General features: G+C 40.9%; 1 pseudogene; it reads left to right on the top strand.

Moving 5' to 3' along the window:
- The first annotated feature begins 230 nt into the window (after nucleotides 1-230).
- LOC117717178 (hydroxymethylglutaryl-CoA synthase, cytoplasmic pseudogene) lies at nucleotides 231-1959 on the top strand (annotated as a pseudogene).
- The last annotated feature ends 15667 nt before the right edge of the window (nucleotides 1960-17626 follow it).

The raw sequence follows: 17626 nt of genomic DNA, 5'->3' as shown, positions 1-17626 counted from the left end.
GATTAAACAAATAGCCTTTGTACTATCTCAGCAGGAACTGCTGGGCCCTAATTTATGCCTGCTACTTTAAGGACACAGAAAAAAAAGAGATTGAGTAGAGAAGAGGAGAGTAAATAAGGTCAGAAATGAAGAGGAAACAGGAAGGGATAAGAAAGAGAAGAGAGACTGTCCTCTTTGCTTTGCTCCCTCCGTTCTACTCCTAGGGTTCGATCGCCTTTGGCTCTTTCACCATGCCAGGGTCATTTCCTTTGAATGCAGAAGCTTGCTGGCCGAAAGATGTGGGAATCGTTGCCCTTGAAATCTACTTTCCTTCTCAGTATGTTGATCAAGCTGAGTTGGAAAAATACGATGGTGTAGATGCTGGAAAGTATACCATCAGCCTGGGCCAGGCCAGGATGGGCTTCTGCATGGATCGCGAAGACATCAACTCTCTTTGCCTGACTGTGGTTCAGAAACTGATGAAGAGAAATAACCTTTCCTATGATTGCATGGGGCGGCTAGAAGTCAGAACAGAGACGATCATCGACAAATCTAAATCAGTGAAGTCTAATTTGATGCAGCTGTTTGAGGAGTCTGGGAATACAGATAAAGAAGGAATAGATACAACCAATGCATGCTATGGGGGCACAGCTGCAGTCTTCAATGCTGTGAACTGGATCGAATTCAGCTCTTGGGATGGACGCTATGCTCTGGTGTTTGCTGGAGACATTGCTATATATGTCACAGGAAATGCCAGGCCTACAGGCAGCATTGGGGCTGTGGCCCTGATAATTGGGCCAAATGCTCCTTTAATTTTTGACCGAGGGATTTGTGGGACACATATGCAGCATGCTTATGACTTTTACAAGCCTGATATGCTGTCTGAATACCCTGTGGTAGATGGGAAACTCTCCATACAGTGCTACCTCAGCGCCCTGGACCGCTGCTATTCTGTCTACTGAAAAAAGATCTGTGCCCAGTGGCAGAAAGAGGGAAAGGATAAAGATTTTACCCTGAATGATTTTGGTTTCATGATCTTTCACTCACCATACTGTAAACTGGTACAGAAATCTCTAGCCTGGATGTTCCTGAATGACTTTCTTAATGATCAAAACAGAGATAAAAACAGTATTTACAGAGGGCTGGAAGCCTTTGGGGATGTTAAATTAGAAGATACTTACTTTGACAGAGATGTGGAAAAGGCATTTATGAAGGCTAGTCCTGAGCTATTCAACCAGAAAACAAAGGCATCTTTGCTTGTATCTAATCAAAATGTTAATATGTACACATCCTCTGTATATGGTTACCTTACTTCTGTTCTGGCACCACAGTACTCACCTCAGCAGTTGGCAGGGAAGAGGATTGGAGTGTTCTCTTATAGTTCTGGCTTGGCTGCCACTCTGTACTCCCTTAAAGTCACACAAGACGCCACACCAGGATCTGCCCTTGATAAAATAACAAGAAGTTTATGTGACCTTAAATCAAGGCTTGACGCAAGAACTTGTGTGGCACCAGATGTCTTTGCTGAAAACATGAAACTCAGAGAGGACACACATCACTTAGCCAACTATCTTCCCCAGTGTTCAATAGATTCACTCTTTGAAGGAACGTGGTATCTAGTCAGAGTGGATGAAAAGCACAGAAGAACCTATGCCCGCCGACCCTCCACAAATGACCACAGTTTGGATGAAGGAGTGGGACTTGTGCATTCAAACACAGCTACAGAGCATATTCCAAGCCCTGCTAAGAAAGTGCCAAGGCTCCCTGCAACCTCAGCCGAACCTGAATCAGCTGTCATCAGCAACGGGAAGCACTGAGAGCTCTGTGGCCTCCCGAGGCTGGGGCTGGGATGGGGAGTGGAAACGGTCAGAGGAATGGATGTCTTGGCACAATTTTACAGATTACGTGTTGCTTAAAATGTAATGTAACTGACACAGAGCCCAGAAAGTGATTGTGTTTTTGGAAAAGTCTCTGCTGAACTTGCTGACCTGCTTCTTGTTACGGTCTGGCCAGTGATGTGCTGCAGTGATGTACAAGGACTCTGCAGGGCTTTACACCTCTCTTGATGCTTACACGCATACGGTTTAGTTTTCAAACGTGGTATGGACTGACTGCTTCTGACAGCAAAAGGCGGAGGTACTAGTGTCCAATGTAGAAACTTTTTTTTTCTTTTTTTTTTATGTGTAAGAATTTTATACTTAAATAAAAAAAAGTACCTGTAGCTTTTGAAAAAAAAACTTACTTAGGTTGGGGATTGTGGAATTTAAATGTTACACACAAAACCCTGTTTGACAATGGCAAGGCAAACATTTATCTTTTTTGAAGATTTGTAAATCCTGAAGAGAAAAAAAGAGGGTTTGGTTCTAGGATCTGGATGAGCCATCAGTGAGAAAGGTTAGCCGTAATCACGTGAGCAGAAGGATGCTGGGCATTGAGTAGGTCTCCATCACAACAAGCAGGGTAAACCCGGGCGCTGTGGACACAGCTGTGGGAAGAGCTATGGCTGGCACTCGCAGCACTAGGATAGAAACATTGGAGCGGGTGTGCGGAAGCTTCCTGCCGTCCTGAGCATCTTACCTGTGGGATAAAGTATGAAGTAGGAAGGATGGGGCGGGGCATTATTAGGTTACAGTGTTACAGATCCAATTCATAGACAGCTTAAATTCATGGGACACCTTTCTTCCTTTTGTGGTTTGTGTATTTTTTGTGTTTTGTTTGTTTTTGTATCTGTTCAATAATAAGAAAAATCTAACCCACATTTTCTTTTTTTTTTTTTAGATTTATTTACTTTATATATATATATATGAGTACACTGTCACTGTCTTCAGACACACCAGAAGAGGGCATCAGATCCCATTACAGATGGTTGTGAACCACCATGTGGTTTCTGGGAATTGAACTCAGGACCTCTGGAAGAGCAGTCAGTGCTCTCAACCGCTGAGCCATCTCTCCAGCCCCTAACCCACATTTTCACGTAGTGAAAATTTCACATAGCCTGATTAGCCAAAAGGAATATTCACTTCAAGATCTAGAATTAGAACTCACAACACTTTTTCTTAAACTTTGACTTTTAAAGCAAAAACTACCATATGAGATGAATAAGAAAATTCATTAGAAAGTTCTCTGGGTGATTTTTGGTGCTGAAAAATGACATGAGCCTCATAGACTGTAACATAGAGGTAGCTGGAACTAATGTACAGAACTAAGTTTTTTTTAACTTTATTTGCATTTCATTCTGTGAAGTTTCAGTTATCTGAACACCTAAGTGTGTAATGTTTCAGACTGCAAGGTGGTATGTAATATAGCATTTGTAAGATACTCTTGTCAATATTAACTAGTAGAATTTTGATTTGTACAGTTTTAATTGGTTAAAATGATCTCATTTTAACATCCACTGCTATAGATGAATAATGTAAGTTCAGATTTAATGAATGGTGGGGAAATGGTGCATGTAATTTTCTTTTTCTTTTTTTCTTTTTTGCAAGTATTGAGAGTTCTGTATGTTTTGAAAAGAGTAATTTAATATTTGGGTGCCAAGAAGTGGGTTTTCTCAGAGTCCATTGCCGGCAGTGGGCAAGCCTGGCGATACTGGCACAGAGTTTTAACCACACCTTACTAATAGCAAGGCAAATAACTTTGAAATAAAGTTTTAGACAAATAAAAAAAAAGAAAGAGAAGAGATCTGGACAGTGAAAAGAGGAAGCTAGCTATACAAAGAGAAAAGGGGAGAAAAGACAAAAAAAGAGAAAAAAATTTTTTGTATTGCTTAAGAAATTGCCAGAGTGAGCGTAGGCTGGGCCTTTGCCCCTAACAGGCAGTGGCAGAGGCAGCGACAGGACAGCATGGGACAACTGCTTAGCCCAGCGTGCATGAACCAGCCCAGAGCTATGGTGTGTCTAGGCTGTGGACCCCAAGGCTGCCTGCTGTGAGAAGTTGCAGGTTGCTCTGAGAGCTGGAGACCTGCTTGAGAACTCTGAGACTGTTTGCAGGCAGGCCGCCTGCTATAAAAACTTACAGGCTGTCCTGAGTCAGAGAGCAAAAAAATATATAGGCCTCCATTTTGATAGACTTTCTAGCCATTGTTTATATGAGACTTACATCAAGGTTTGGTTCAAAGATGGGAGTTCAGACAGGATGAAATTGAGGAAGTAATAAAGAGCTTGTGCTCTTATGTTAGATATAAAAATGTTCACTTTCTTGTTCTTGTTGTGTATCACTTCCAAAACAGTATTTTAATCAGAAATAACCCTTTAAAAAGTTTTTATAGAACTATGCTATTTTGCCAAAAGTTAAATACAAATAAATTGTCCATAAGTGTGTCCCTAATAGATAAATTCAAGTAAGTGCCAAATGTAACTCAAGTTGCCTTTAAAAAAATGTTAATACTGTGTGAGCCTTCAACATCTTAACAGTTCTTGCTGTGAAACGCTGTAGATAAGACTATTCATTCTGATTTAGTTTCTTTCTTAGAGCTTTAGAGGTGAGCTCACATCACCTGTAGACAAGGTACTGTTTGTAGGACTGTGGTCTCTAGTGTGATGTGAACAGCAGTCATGCCACCTCACAAATACATCAGTCTCTGCTTTTACAGGTGATCAAAACAATAGATAGGATAAAAGCCTTTCTTCCCCAAGACCTTATAGGTTCTGGTTTTCAGAAGTTCTCTTCAGAATTGAAGAGCAAGAGAAGATAAAAAAAATGTTCCCTCAGATATGGGGACGCCATCAATTGATCAGGCCATGGTCAACAGCAGGTTACTTCTGACCAGATGTGACTGAGACCTTCATGTGACAGAAGGTAAGGGACACCTAAAGGCCCATGCCATATCCCATTGATAGATCTTGAGAGAGAGAGCTACATGAGACCCCACTAATTTTGACCAAGACACATGAGGTTAAGCAGGGATCAGATGAGTTGCCCACAGCCTTTTTAGACTAGCTCACAGAGACATTCTGTCAATATAGACAAGGCTTCAGAGGCTAGAGAGACTATGAGATAAGTCATTAAAAGGTTTAGTGTAAGTTGCTGAGAAAGTCTAGAGAGAGGTGAAGAAAAAGAAAGGTGACAGGAAAGAAATTTACAGAAAAGCTTGGCTATAATAGAAAAAAGCAGAGAAGAGGGACTCCAATCAAAGAGAGATAAACCCCTTAAAAAAGACCACTGTGCACGTTACAAGTGAAAGAGCCAGCTTCGGGGTCCAAGAGGGCCTTAACAAATAGAAGCCAGGGTCAGGAAATCCCAGGCCTTGAGAAAAACACCCCAAATGGTGAAGATATTAGCTCTGTGTAAAGACAGTGATTGAGATAGACGGGGCTTGGAGCCACCCAACTCTTGATAGACACAGGGTCCTCCTCCAAGCCGATGGGCCAAAATGTATTCATGGAATACCTAAAAAATGGTGGACCAAGAGATGGGCTGGGTATTCCATTCATTTATGGTCATCCTAGATTGTCCCTACCCTCTGTTGGGTCGAGACTTACTCCCCAGGATGGGGGCCCAGATACACTTCCTACCCGACGGGCTGCAACTAACTGATAAGAACTCACGGGTAGAAGAAAGGCTTCTCCTACTGACTCCAGCCGGGAGCCGAGGCAACCTGCTTTACAGACAGGAGCAGTTTTCTCCATGCTGGTCAGAGACAAGCCAGCGCTACTGTGGTGGACACAAATGTCATCTGGGCTGACTCCTCACCCCTGGGCTCGTCGGTGCAGAGAGCAACTTTGGAACTTGGGGCTGACAAGAAAATCAACATCAAAACAGCAGGTATGCTTTTGCCACAGCCCATGTCCATAGGACTGTATACTAAGAGAAAAGACTACTCACATCAGAAACTCAGATCTCTTAGATGCCCTGATGAAGCCAACAGCTGTAAATATTCATTGCCCAGGACACCAGAAGGGAGGAGACTCAGTGGCCTGAGGCAATAACCGAACAGATCAAGTGGCTTGATACAGGAGCCTGTCCCGGTTATGGGCCTAAGAGATGGCCTCACTTAAAACACAGAGTAAGAGAAAGAACTCAGATTGCTAGCCATCCTGCTAGCTACTATCTAGAGGAAAAGAGGCAATGGTGCACACAAGAAGGGAGAACTATACTTCCCAGAAAACAAAAGACTTACCAGGCTAAATGCACAAATGGACTCTTGAGATATGAGTGCAACCAAGCAGTCAAGAGATTTAAAGTGTATAATGGACCTCAGGTTTTGGGCCAGAGAAATAATAAGACAGTGTAAGATATGTCAACAAGCAAAGGCTTATGAGACTTAGAGTAAATAAGAAAATACCTAGGAGAAAACATCCTAGAGTAGAGATCTTCCCAAGGTTTCAAGTGTCTGAGATAATTAGATCAGATAGCAGTTTTGTTTTTATTTCTAAGGTAATTCAGGAATTGTCAGAGATACTAGAGACTAATTAGAAGCTTCATTGTTCATACTGTCTCCAAAGCTCAGGACAGGTAGAGAGAATAAACAGAACCCTAAAACTAAATTGCCCTCAGATACTGGCATTGGCTGGGGGGTGTCCCTTCCCTTGTCCCTATTCCAAACCCAGAATGTCCCTCTTGCACGAGAAATGATTTTTCAGGCTACTAAGAGACTGTTCCTGGTGATGTCAACCATCCCGACCTCTGTTAAAGTAGATGCTGCCTGACTTCATATAACTCGGACCAACACCTGTGCCTGATGCCAACTGGAGAACAGCCAGACACCTGAACAATCCCCTCAAGCTCAAGATCACCTAGTGTTCTAGAAGGCCAAAGAACAACAGGCCTTGACTCCTGAGATATGCCCATCCTAGAGACACAGGGGTAGAGATTACCCAATTGTCAGAGATAAGAGACATTTGAATCTAAACCGTGTCCCAGACACAGCCTTAAAGAGTGGGACTTAAGGTACATATGTGCTCCCCCGAGATGAAAAAAGCCAACAGGCCCATCAGTGTGTGTGTGTGTGTGTGTGTGTGTATAAAGAGACAGCTACTTTACCTAAGTACATACTAGAGACCATCCAGGGGGTGAGAAAAAGATAGTTAAAGATTCAATGACAAAGATATAGTTAGATGCTTAGACAACAATATCACTCTGTACACCCAGATGATGATTCATAATTCCAAGATTGGAATTTGGCCATAAGAGAAAAGGAGGGAATGTGAGAATAAATTGTAAAAATGAAATTTAAGGTCTCAACATGAAAGATTCTTAGGTTCAGAGTTTCAATTTACACTCAAGTGTTAGCTGCCCCTGGGGTGCATCCCAGGGACTTGAACTAACATTTCAAAAGAACAAAGGACCCAAGATAGAGGCAATAAAACACCTGGGTAAACAGTCACTTAAAAGAATTCTCCCGGAGAGAGATACAGATGTAAATAGGGACAGAGACTGGGAAAGAAACCAAGCTTGAGAACGGATGTTAAAATCAGCCTTTGTAGTTATTGATTAAGAGGTAAAACTGCCTTTATGAGCCTTGTGAATATTGGTATATAAACGGCCTCAACTCTGATTCAGCACTCTCTTTTGCCTGCACACAAGAGAGTCCTGGTGCACCAGTATCAATAAACCTCATGTTATTACAACAAGTCCTGCCTGTGGGTTCTCTGTGGGAGTGTCCCTTGGTTTTGGATACTTAAGAGTCCAACACTTCTATTTCCTTGGGGGTTATGGAACTGTTAAATGGTTTATCTGATTCCAATTTAACTTCGGTACCTGATATCTGTCTAGAAAAATCATTAATTACCTTGAGATTTTCCAGTTTTGTTGAGTATAGGCTTTTGTAGTAGAAACTGATGATTTAAATTTTTTCTCAGTTTCTGTTCTTATGTCTCCCTTTTATTTCTAATTTTGTTAATTTGGATACTGTCTCTGTGTTCTCTAGTTAGTTTGGCTAAGGGTTTATTTTTCTTGTTGATTTTCTCAAAGAACCAGCTCCTGGTTTTGTTGATTCTTTTTATAGTTCTTTTTGTTTCTACTTGGTTGATTTCAGGTCCTGAGTTTGATTATTTCCTGCCCTCTACTCCTCTTCGGTATATTTGCTTCATTTTGTTCTAGAGCTTTCAGGTATGCTGTCAAGCTGCTAGTGTATGCTCTCTCCAGTTTCTTTTTGGAGGCACTTAAGAGCTGTGAGTTTTCATCTTAGCACTGCTTTATTGTGTCCCATAAGTTTTGGTGTGTTGTGCCTTCATTTTCATTAAATTTTAAAAGGTCTTTAATTTCTTTCTTTATTTCTTCCTTGACCAAGTTATTATTGAGTAGAGCGTTGTTCAGTTTCTATGTGTATGTGGGCTTTCCATTGTTTTTGTTGTTATTGAAGACCAGCTTTAGTCCTTGGTGGCCTGATAGAATACATAAGATTAATTCAATGGTCTTGTATCTGTTGAGGCTGGTTTGTGTCTAATTATATGGTAAATTTTGGACAAGGTGCCATGAGGTCCTGAGAAGAAGGTATATATTTTTTGTTTTAGGGTGAAGTGTTCTGTAGATATCTGTTAAGTCCATTTGGTTCACAACTTCTGTTATTTTCACTGTGTGTCTATTTAGTTTCCATGGTGTATCCATTGATGAGAGTGTGATGTTGAAGTCTCCTACTGTTATTGTCTGATGTTCAATGTGTGCCTTGAGATTCAGTGATGTTTCTTTTATAAATGTGGGTACCCTTGCATTTGGGCATAGATGCTCAGAATGGAGAGTTTGTGTTGGTGGATTTTTCCTTTGATGTATATGAAGTGTCCTTCCCCATATTTCTTGATAACTTTTAGTTTAAAGTCTATTTTTTGGATATTAGAATGGCTACTCCAGCTTTTTTTTGGGATTATTTCTGCAGTCTGTGCCCTCCCTAGGGTACCTCAGGACTCAGTTTCCAGAGCGGAGCAGATCGGCTGGGAGACTGCTCCAGCCACCAGTATCTGGGCCAGGGCTAATTTCTTGTTTTTTTGTTGCCTGTAGTTTCTCTCCTTGTATTGGAGTTTTCCTTTTATTATTCTTTATAGGACTGAATTAGTGGAAAGATATTGTTTAAATTAGGTTTTGTCATGGAATATCTTGGTTCTTCGGTCTATGGTAATTGAGAGTTTTGCTGGCTACAGTAGCCTGGGCTGGCATTTTTGTTCTCTTAGGGTCTATATGACATCTGCCCAACATCTTCTGGCTTTTAGAGTCTCTGTTGAGAAGTCTGGTGTAATTCTGATAGGTCTGCCTTTATATGTTACTTGACCTTTTTCCCTTACAACTTTCAATAGTCTTTGTTCTGTGCATTTGATGTTTTGATTATTATGTGATGGGAGGAATTTCTTTTCTGGTCCAATCTGTTTGGTGTTCTGTAGGCTTCTTGTATGTTATAGGCATCTCTTTCTTTAGGTTAGGGAAGTTTTCTTCTATAATTTTGTTGAAGGTGTTTACTGGCCCTTTGAGTTGGGAATCTTCACTCTCAATACCTATTATTCTTAGGTTTGGTCTTCTCATTGTATCCTGGATTTCCTAAATGTTTTGAGTTAGGAGCTTTTTGTACTTTCTTTGACTGTTGTGTCATTGTCTTCTATGGTGTTTTCTACACCTGAGATTCTCTCTTTTATCTCTTGTATTCTGTTGGTGATGCTTGTGTCTGTGACTCTCTTTCCTATGTTTTTCATCTCTGGAGTTGTTTTCCTTTATGTTTTCTTTAATGTTTTCATTTCCATTTTTAGATCCTGGACAATTTTGTTCAATTCCTTCACCTGTTTGAGTATGTTTTCCTGTATTTTTAAAAGAGATTTATGTTTCTTCTTTAAGGGCTTCTACTTATTTACCTGTGTTCTCCTGTATTTAAGGGAATTATGTATGTACTTCTTAAAGTTCTCTATCATTTTCATGAGATGGGATTTTAGATCTGAATCTTGCTTTTCAAGTGTTTTGGGTATCCAGGGCTTGCTATGGTGGGAGAACTAGTTTCTGATGTAGCCTAGACTGGCATTTTTGTTGTTTTTAGGGTCTATATGACATCTGCCCAAGATCTTCTGGATTTTAGAGTCTCTGTTGAGAAGTCTGGTGTAATTCTGATAGGTCTGCCAAGTAGCCATGGTTTCTGTTGCTTATGTTCTTGCCTTTGCCTCTCGCAATCTAGTTATCTCTGGTGTTAACTGGTCTTGCTGTCTTTGACTGCAGCCTGTCCCTCCTGCAAGTCTATGATCTTGGATGTGTCACAGTTCCTGGGGGCTGAGCTATTTCTGGCTGTGTGTGGGTTTGGGGAGGCCAGCGCACAGCCTCCACATCCGGGAGCAGGTGCAAACTGGAAGGATCCCTCTGGCTGGGTGGGGGTTCCTGTGTCTCCTGTGTCCTGGGGGGTCCCATTTAGGCCAGATATTACCGTGGAGGTTGGGGCCTCACCTGTGACCCTAGATATGTCAGAACTCCTGGGGGTCAAGTTGCACTTTGTTGGCTGAATCTTATTATTTGTTCTTTAAGTCATAGTTTGACTGTGTAGTTCTGGCTGTCCTGGAGCTCACACTGCAGACCTGGCTGCCCTCAAACTCACAGAAACTCCCCTGCCTCTGCCTCCTGGGTACTGAGATTAAAGGCATGTACCACCATGCCTTTTTATTTTTTTTTTAAGCTTTTGTTTTTTTAAAACAACAACAAAACCCAAAAAGGTTTGCTTTATTTTCTAACACACACACACACACACACACACACACACACACACACACACACACACACTATCTCTTGTGTGAGTGAGTGTGTGTGTGTGTGTGTGTGTGTGTGTGTATCCATGTCTATGAAGAGCCAGAGTTACCAGCAGTTGTGGACCTGGGATCTGAACTCAGTCCTTAGCAACAGCAGGGCATGCTTTTGACTATTGAGCCATCCATCCAACCCCAGACTATGCCAACTCTTTTTCCTTTTTCTTTGTATTTATTCTTCTCTCATATATTATATCCTGAACAAATTCTTTCCTCCTTCTACTCTTCCTACTTCCCCTACATGCCCCCTGCCACCATATTGACTGCTTTTTCTTTTCCCTTCAGAGAGAAAGCAGGGCTCCCAGAGATATCAATTGAACTTTTAATGCTTGTTGGGATCCTGTTTTATAACCCTTCCTGTTCTGACTTCATCTAAAAATGTTTTCATTATGGTCCTTAGCAATGTGCCCTTCAGTGGCTCCTTCCTGTTTCTTCTTCCTCTGTCAAAATCTTACATGATGTCTGTCTCAGAGAACTATGGCATTTTCTCTTCACTCAGTCTGCATTTCTCTTTATCTAGCTCAATTTAGAACCAGTCATGACTTTTAAATCCATATCTTGTATCTTTTGATCTATGCCCCTTTTCCTTCTCTCTCTTGGGTTTTTCTCATTGTTTCTCTGTATTGCTATTTATTCTGCCACAACATCTCTCTTAAAATTTAATAATAATTAATAAGAATAATCATTATGAGAGTAACAATATTCATCTGACTCTTATATCACTAAGAAGCTCATGCCAATGAAAACCTTAAAATTTGTAAACAAAGTAAATTGGTGCCATTTAAGAATTTATATCTTCCAGATGCTCCAACGTTTCGAAGTAGAGCGAGTGTCCAGGTGTTCAGAGGTCTCTATAAATTGGCTAAGTTTTAGAAGCTATGCTTGGTGCTTCCCACAATTATAGTCAACTCAGTCATTCTGGATTTCTGATGGGGTTGAAAACTTATAGCTATTTACTTTGAGAGAAAAGATCTGAGTGTATGGTCATCAGCTGACATTCATCCTAAAGCCAAGGAAAAAGCCAGGTTCAGAACTAAGTGTTTTAATTAGGATAGATGACAGAGGTGCTGGTTAGTCAACAAAAGGATGGACTGGGTATTAGGACTATCTTGTACCTCACTGGTACAAATAGGCATAATTATGCTCTAATTGTATTTTGAGAGAAAAGTTTCCTTTTAACAGGAAGGGTGATGTGTAGGAGGAGCTAAGGTGGGAGGAGTACTGAGAGGAAGAAAAGGAGTAAGAAGAGGAGAAGAAGAAGGAGAGGAGAAGCTAGGTGATGAAAGAGAGATAGAGGGGGGAAACAGGGAAGCAGATGTTTATGTATCTCCACCAGTCAAAGATAGTTGATATATCTAGGTTGGGTAGTGGGTTACACCTCTGATTGAACAATACCAAACTTATAAAGCCTATGATTAACATTTCTTAAAAAAATGTATAAATGCAAAAAGGAAAAGGGGGCATGGGATAGGGGTTTTCTAAGGGGGGGGGAATGGGGAAAGGGGATGGTATCTGAAGTGTAAATGAAAGATCTAATAAAAATCCAAAAAAAAAAAAGATATAGCATGAAAAAAAAAGAATAATCATTATATAATAAATAATAATATAATAAAATAATAATGTTGGGGGTATATTTGTCTTGCCTGCATGATGTCTGTGCACCATGTGCTTTCCTGGTGTCCAGGGAGGCCAGAAGTGGGCATCAGATTTCCTGGAATTGGATTATAGACTGCTATGAGCTAGCACATGGATTGTAGAACTCAAACTCCCCGCTTATCCCAATAGAAGAGCCAGTGCTCATAACTGCTGAACTGTCTTTCCAATTCCTCTTTCTCTCTTTCTTTCTTTCTTTCTTTCTTTCTTTCTTTCTTTCTTTCTTTCCTTCTTTTTTCTTCTTTCTTTCTTTCTTTCTTTTTTTTTATTATATCTCAGTATTTCAGGTCTTTGGTGCTCTGAATTTGGATCCTCTTACTTTCTTATTCTCAGCTTTACCCACTTCTCATATTCCAGCCCTTTGCTCAACCCCACACTCTCCATATCTGGTCAGAGGAGCTCTATTGCCCAAACAATTGTTGCTCTAACCTCCTCCTGTGCTTGTATTTGGCTTTGCAGGTATGAGTTTCAGCTCTGGAGAGTAGGCCAAGCAACTCAGGAGCTTCTCCATCACCACCTTGTGGGACTTTGGCTTTGGCAAGCATGGCATTGAGGAGTGCATCATGGAGGAGAGCAGCTTCCTCATACAGGTCTTGTGGGACAAAAATGGTGAGAGTGGTGGTCACCTGTGCATGGGATGAATAAGAGAAACAGTAGATTCTGAGAAGTTATGTGTTAAGGCAGGCAGTGGGGATTTTGGGAAAGGAACTCAAATCTCTGCTGCTTGCACTGCCCTTACAAAAATCCAGTTGACTCTTGCTTGTCTGAACCTCTTTCCTGAACACACACATACAGGCCTGCAGGAAGGGAATTTCCTCTAAGGGCATCAAATTGTGAAAAGTAGGATGCTCTCATTCCAAATTCTGATTCTCCACCTTGCAGAAACTGCTTCTAACTTTTGTCACCCCTTCATCTCTACCCTCTTTATTTCTCTTCCCTTTCTTACCCTCTCCTCCATCTCGCCTCTTTTTAGAAACATCATTATTATTTGAAATATATTCCAACTAAGTTGATAGCAAAAGTATAGAGAAGACCAAAAAAGAAGGTGTTTTTTTTTTTTTTTTTTTTTTTTTTTTTTTTTTTTTTTTTGAGGCTGTTGGAAATCAGCACTTGGAGAGGGCCTGGTTGATCAGGCTCTCTCTTCCCACCTTAAATATGACCCTAAGAAAAGTGAATCCAGGGAAAACTCCCAGTAGTTCCTGAAAGAATGATAAATGGACTTAGCATAAATGTCTCTCTTCCTATAGGAGGAGAAGAACCCTCAAACTCATTTTCACATGAGGAATCTGTGGATGACCATGTTGAACCTTTTCACCGCAAGCACAGAGACAGTCAGCACAACCATGTACTTCAGCTTCCTGCTGCTCACGAAGCACCCTGGCATTGCAGGTAAGGCTGTGGGAGATAGTGGAAGTGGAGGCCACAGACCCCCACACCATGATGGAAATTGGCTATCCCAACCCCAGCTTTCCCGGATCTCTGTGTCCTCAGATAGTCTCTGAGGAAAGCTGATCTGATAGGCACCTATTGTGAATGCTGGTTACCATCTGACCAGCTTCTCCAGGTTCTTAGCATATTCTTTAAGGTATTCTCAGGATTCTGAAGAAATGCAACAAATGGCAAAGCCATGAAGCATTTTTCCCAATCAAGTTGAAAGTAAAGAATAGCTACACTGTAGAGGAGCAGAGGGTTGAACAGGATTTGCTGTGGAGCCCTGGTCATTGTTCAGGGCTTCCTTTTATGGGTCCAGAGGGAGGAAGAGTTGATTGCTAAGGGCAGGGTGTGGGTGGTTTTCTGTTTTGATTGATAGGCTTGAGTTATGTAAGCCTTTGTTAACTGGGCATGCCATTTCCTACAGTGCATGTACTTATATAATCATGGGTATGTCTAATCCCAAGCAGGCATAAGATAGCAAATGGTTGTTTTCCTCAAAAGTTCACTCAAAAACACAATTTGCCTTACTCAGTATGCACCTAAGACCTCTCAGGCTGGATTGGTCCACTGGCTCTAGTTCTGGGATATGTTCAATGATATTGCTATGGTGATGTTCTAGGATGTTGGGATGTATGTGCCTTGTTTAAAGAAGGGTGTGTCTGGGAATCAGTGTTGGTGGGAGTCCTGGGGTGCTAATTTATCCCAGCAAACTACCCATCTCAGGCTGAGTCTCACTATCTGTTAAAACACTGAGAAGGTCTGAACTGATTTGTAAACTGCTCCTCTCAGTCATAAAAGGTCCTTTGTTTGCTCTTCTCTGGCCATTCTGTAAATCTCTTTTGCCAATGCATCTGATTCTGGCCCAAGAAGGTTAATGGGACCCTACTCCAGCACCGTATACTGCTAACATCTACTGCAAATGGTCTACAACATGTCACTTGTAATTCTACATTCCTAAATTTTTGCATATTTAGTATATCTTCCCTTTCTAAACATATAAACTCATCTCTTCTTAGCCAAGGTGTATGAGGAGATGGACCAGGTGATTGGCAGGAACCTACAGCCCAAGTATGAGGATAGAATAAAGATGCCTTACACTGAAGTTGTGATCCATGAGATCCAGAGATATGGAGACATAATTCCTCTTGGTGTGGCTCATAGAACTATCAAGGACATCAAGTTTCAGGGCTTCCTCATCCCCAAGGTGCCTCCCTGCCCAGTCTAGAAGAGCCTTCAGTTCACCCCTCTCATCCCAGAGTTCAGTTTGCAGCAACCACATGGTGGCTCACAATCATCTGTAATGGGATCCAATGCCCTCTTCTGGTGTTTCTGAAGACAGTGACAGTGTACTCACATATACTAAGTAAATCCTCTTTTTTTTTTTTAAAAAGAAAATTCCACAAATGTTTCTAAAAATCAGAAACATTTAAAACTCCAACAGACATGAACCTGAGAAGAAACTATCCACAACATATTATGGGTAAGATGTTAAAAGTACAAAAACAAAGAAACAATATTCAAAGGAGTAATGAAGAAACTCCAACTCACTAACAAAAGTATACACATCAGAATAACTTCAGATCTCTCATACATAGCCCTAAAATCTAGGAGCATGGAATAAAAGCAAATAACTGCCCAATAGGATTTTTATACCCAGCAATACTATCCCTTAAAATGAAGGAGAACTAAAGACACATGAAAACAAACAAAGCTCTTCACAATTGCCAAGTTAGCACTACAGAAGATACTGAAAGGGATATCATGTAACCTTATGGGCTTTTCTATGTCTGCCCCAGATCTTGAATAATGACAGGGAGGTTTAGTTTTATTAATTAATGCCCAGGCCTTAAGCTAGAGTTGTTCCCAACTAGCTCATCACTCAATTATTCTACCCTTACTAATCTAAGTTCTGCCACATGGCTAGTTACCTCTCCTCAGTTTTGAATGTCCAACTTCCTCTGTGTCTAGCTGGTGAATCTTCCCTTGTCTGATTCTTTCCCAGAATAGCTCTCTCTGCTTGGATGTCTCTCCTTACTATTCTTCCTTAAGCTTTAGGCCATAGGCCTTTTATTTTAACAAATCAGAAGGTTCCTTAGGCAGGCAAGGAAGAATAGAGGCACATCTTTGCCCAGTGCATATAAACATTATCCCTACAATATCACACATGAATGAGGATGAAAGTTTCAACCATAGAGCCTCGAATAGAATAAATTTCATGAACACATAGATGAACAAAAACAATCTATTCAACATAGTGCCAATAAGGAAGAAAGTGAAACTAACAAAATATGTGACATTCCATTTCCTTCTGTCAACCTTATCATATCCAACAACTTGTATGAAAAAATTATAATAATTAATAAAATAAAAAAAGAGAAGCCTCATTGGCAGAGGGGACACTTCAGTGGAGCTTGGAGGAAAATGGTCTCAAATTACCAACAGAAAGACAATGACTGGCTGATGGGATTAAAAAGAACACACAACACAGCTACATTTGCCACTGTATGCTTCTCAATAGCCAAGATATGAGATCAGCCTAGATGTCATCATCAGATGACTGTATAAAGAAAATGGGGCACATGCAACATAGAATCTTATTCTGGAACAAACAAGAATGAAATTATGACATTCACAGGATACAGATAGATCATCATGTTAAGAAAAGTAACATAAAACCAAGTTTTTTATTATTGTTATCTGTTTAATCAGGATTTAAGAGTGTGTATGTGTGCATGCATGTATCTAAAATAGGAAAATGGGAAAGGGACTATGGAAGAGGAAAAAGATGCAAAGGAAGGGGGAGTTGGAGATAAAGGACATAAGAGACTTCATGTGACATGGACTAGAAAGAAGAACTGTTTGTGTAGTTGAGGGTATGTACATACAAAGATCTGGAGATCTTAAGTGTGTGGGGGGGAATGAAAACAGAAGGGCTCCATCTAACTCATCAGTGAAAGTCATGAGATGTACACTAAACTCCCACTCTCCTACACAGCAATGCCATTTGTCACTCCCTAGTTGTTGGACTTCAGGGGAATTTGAAGGCACTCTCTGATCCTGTGGGCCACATAGACTAACCTGGGGCTTTATAAGGTTGAGTGATTCGTGAGTGAGCTGGCTAGTTTTATGACAACTTGACATAAGTTATAGTCACTGGAGAGGAGAGAGCCTTAATTGAGAAAATGCCTCTATAAGATTAGTCTATAGGCAGGTCTATAGAACATTTTCTTAATTAGTGATTGATGGGGGAGGGCCCAGCCTATTGTGGGTGGTGCTATCCTTGGGATGATGGTTCTGGGTTCTATAAGAATGCAGGCTGTGGCTGGAGAGATGGCTCAGCAGTTAAGAGCACTGACTGCTCTTCCAGATGTCCTGAGTTTAATTCCTAGCAACCACATGGTGTCTCACAGCCATCTGTAAAGGGATCTGATGCCCTCTTCTGGTGTGTCTGAGGACAGCTAAAGTGTACTCATATACATAAAATAAATAAATCTTAAAAAAAGAAAGTAGGCTGAGTAAGTTATGGGGACCAATCCAGTAAACAGCACCTCTTCATGCCCTCTGCATCAGTTCCTGCCTCCAGGTTACTGCCCTGCTTGAGTTCCTGTCCTGACTTCCTGCAATGGTAAACAGTGATATGGAAGTGTAAGCCAAATAAACCGTTTTCTCCCCAAGTTGCTTTGGTCATGCTGTTTCATGACAGTAACAGTAACCCTAACTAAGAGAATGAGTATTAGGTATTGCTGGCCTAGCCTGAGGACCTCAGTGTGTGAGCTATTTGGAAATAGGATATAGTTAAAATGAGATCAGTCTGGAATAGGGTGGGCCTCGAATACAGTATGACTTATGTTCTTACA

This window comes from Arvicanthis niloticus, chromosome 1 (assembly GCF_011762505.2).
Source record: "Arvicanthis niloticus isolate mArvNil1 chromosome 1, mArvNil1.pat.X, whole genome shotgun sequence".
In the NCBI taxonomy this organism is placed as follows: Eukaryota; Metazoa; Chordata; class Mammalia; order Rodentia; family Muridae; genus Arvicanthis; species Arvicanthis niloticus.
This window is presented reverse-complemented; position numbering and strand designations above follow the sequence as displayed.